This window comes from Oxyura jamaicensis, unplaced genomic scaffold, assembly GCF_011077185.1.
Source record: "Oxyura jamaicensis isolate SHBP4307 breed ruddy duck unplaced genomic scaffold, BPBGC_Ojam_1.0 oxyUn_random_OJ69840, whole genome shotgun sequence".
NCBI classification, from domain to species: Eukaryota; Metazoa; Chordata; class Aves; order Anseriformes; family Anatidae; genus Oxyura; species Oxyura jamaicensis.
Window position 1 is genome coordinate 1 of NW_023309609.1, and position 3308 is coordinate 3308.

At 55.4% G+C, this 3308-nt stretch overlaps 1 pseudogene; it reads left to right on the forward strand.

Moving 5' to 3' along the window:
- Positions 1-1278: 1278 nt before the first annotated feature.
- LOC118159349 lies at positions 1279-2211 on the forward strand (annotated as a pseudogene).
- The last annotated feature ends 1097 nt before the right edge of the window (positions 2212-3308 follow it).

A 3308-nucleotide genomic window follows, 5' to 3' on the forward strand; every position in this document is an offset into this window, starting at 1 on the left:
CTCTAACGAGCTCCAAGGGAGGCTGTGTCAGGGCTGGCCCTCAGGGGCACACTCCAGGAAACTTGCCTCTGACTTGGACTCCTTCCGAGATGTCTTCCATTGTCTCTCAGGGCCTGAGGTTGGTGGGCTCATCAGCAAAGCCCCCCGAGGGGTGATGACAATGCCTTGGGCTGGGCCTCTGCTGCTGAGCTGGGCCAGGCTCCTGGGACAGAGAGAGCTCCTGGCAAGAGGGCCCTGCTGCAGAGACACAGCTCTGCCCAGGAGCAGCTCCTCTGCACAGCGCAGCAGGGCTGGGGGCTCTGAGCGCAGGTGGCACACCAAGAGGCCAGAAGGAGAGAGGGCTTGGAGGCAGTTGGCAGTGGGAGGATGCTGAGAGCTGACAGCAGGAGAAAGCTGCACAGCCCTTGACAAGGTAAGTCTCTGGCTGCAGGGCCATGCAGCTGCCCGTCCTGGCAGGGTCTCGTGCTGGGTCTTGTTTCTGGGAGGGCAGTGGGCAATGCAGTAGGCTTGCAGAGTCCTGCTGGATTGCACTGCGAGGTGAGGAAGTCTGGCAGGAGCCCCTTGCAGTGCCCTAAGCCAGGTGCCCCCGCTCAGCCCACAACCCCCTGCCCTGCCTGGCCATCACGGGCTCTCTGTCAGCTGCCCCGCAGCTCCTGCAGCCATGGAAAAGAAGAGAAGTTCCCAAGCTGCGTCTGCCTTGCTGTGGCCCTCCTCCCTCAGCAGCCTTGCCCAGATTCTTCTCCAGGTTTTCAGGGAAACCCCTGAATGGGATGGTCCTGCAGCTCTCCTCGGGCTGACCGAGGGCAGCTAAGAGCAGGCCTGGTGGGCAGAGCTGCTCTGCTTGGTCTTCACCAAGGGACACTCCCACAGGCTATCAGCAGGAGTGCACTGGAAATGGGAGGGCGTTCAGCCACGCAACACCTCTCCTCAGCAGTACAGGGGCTGGTGGGATGAAATACCGCAAACCAAATCCCTGCAGCTCAGCTCTGCACTCAGATGAGTTGTTTGCTACAACTAACAGGTAGAATGCACTCGAGGTTCCCTCATGGTCCTGCTTCCATCCTGCTGCACAGCAGGAAGGAACTCTTGGGAGCCCACAGCTACCCCTGCTCCCAGTGGTACTCTCAGACAGCACCAGCCCAAGTGAGAAAGGTGAAGAAAATATCTTCACATAGAGAGGCTTGACTGGGGGAACTCTAAGGGTGGCAATAGTTCTTCCTCAAAGAAATCTGTTCTAACTTTTTCTACTTTTTCCTCTTCAACAGACAGCCGTGTTCAATGTCCAACATCAGCTCTGTGAGTGAATTCCTCCTGCTGGCATTTGCAGACACGCGGGAGCTGCAGCTCCTGCACTTTGCGCTCTTCCTGGGCATCTACCTGGCTGCCCTCCTGGGCAACGGCCTCATCCTCACTGCCGTAGCTTGCAACCACTGCCTCCACACCCCCATGTACTTCTTCATGCTCAACCTCGCCCTCCTTGACTTGGGCTGCATCTCTACCACTCTCCCCAAAGCCATGGCCAATGCCCTCTGGGACACCAGGGCCATCTCTTATCAAGGGTGTGCTGCACAGGTCTTTTTCTTTCTGTTCTTTATATCAGCAGAATATTCTATTCTCACCGTCATGGCCTACGACCGCTACGTTGCCATCTGCCAGCCCCTGCACTACGGGAGCCTCCTGGGCAGCAGAGCTTGTGCCCAGATGGCAGCAGCTGCCTGGGGCAGTGGCTTTCTCAATGCTGTCCTGCACACAGCCAGTACATTTTCCCTGTCCTTCTGCGAAGGCAGTGCTGTGGACTAGTTCTTCTGTGAGATCCCCCACATCCTCAAGCTCTCTTGCTCCAGCTCTTATCTCAGGGAAATTGCACTTCTTGTGCTTATTGGTGCTTTAGCCTTTGGTTGTTTTGTTTTCATTGTGGTGTCCTATGTGCAGATCTTCAGGGCTGTGCTGAGGATGCCCTCTGAGCAGGGCCGGCACAAAGCCTTTTCCACGTGCCTCCCACACCTGGCCGTGGTCTCCCTGTTTGTCAGCACTGCCATTTTTGCCTACCTGAAGCCCGCCTCCATCTCCTCCCCATCCCTGGACATTGTGGTTGCAGTTCCGTACTCGGTGGTGCCTCCAGCAGTGAACCCCGTCATCTACAGCATGAGGAACCAGGAGCTCAAGGATGCCTTGAGGAAAGTCTTTGGATACATGCTTATCCAACATTGATAAAGGGCCAATTACCTTAACAGAACTCTCAAAAAATATTATGACAATCTGTTCGTGTTCTTTCTCTGTATTATTACTTTCTCACAACTGTGAAAATAGATTTATTTCAATATTTTATAGTTATCTTCTAATCTCTTGATTATGATATTTAATTTGATGCAATCCTCTTATGTAGCTGTGTAACCGGCCATCATGGGTACTTCAATAGAATAAAAGAATCCACGAGAATTTCCTTGTTCTCAAGTCCTATCTGTTTGCTCCTGCTGGAGCTGGGGGAGCAGCCCCAGCATGCAGGAAGGGCTCAGGACCAAGAGCCCAGCTGCCCCATGGACGAGCAGCCCCGCTGCCCCCCGCGGCTGCCCCTCACTGCCCGCTGGGCTCTGCCTCTCTGCTGCCTTTGGGTCGGGGCTGCTGCTTCCCTGGAGCCATGGCCATGGCCAGCAGCAGCACGTGGCCTTTCCAATGCTGCTCTCTTTTGGCTTCCACAGTGTTCCCTTGTGCTCTTGTATCTGTGTCAGTCTTGAGGTCTCCTATGCCTCGATGACAGTCCTGCTGTCTCTGCGGTGACATCCCTGTGGCTGCAGGCAGCAGCAGGCACTGTGCAGCCCTGGGTCACAGCTGGCCTCCCTGCTAGCAGCACAGAAAGCAAAGGGGCTGCTCAGGGCAAAGCCAGAAGCCTGGACACCTCTTCCAGTGCTGCTGCCAGGAATACAGCCAAGGGCTTGCTCCCTGCTCTTCTGTTTCCTGGGGTTCTTCATGGAGTGGAGGACACAGGCTGAAAGTCCCAGGGTGGTCTGTGAGGGATCAAGGGCTGCCCCAAGAGCTCCCATTATGGTGGCACTTCCTGAAGTACACAACTGGATTCATCTGCATGGGACTGCACCCCCTGCAGTGGGGCTGATGGCCCATGTAGGCCTGAAGAGGAATCTGGAGCTGCCAGGAGATGTCAGGGGATCTGCAGGGACCATGTACTCAGTGGGCAGTGATTAGGACATCTTAAAATGAATGACCATCCAAAGAAGGACTTTTTAGGGGGATTTTTTGGGGGGAAAAGCAAATGTGAGGTGTCCTTGTTCTAAGGAGATCGCTGCAATGGC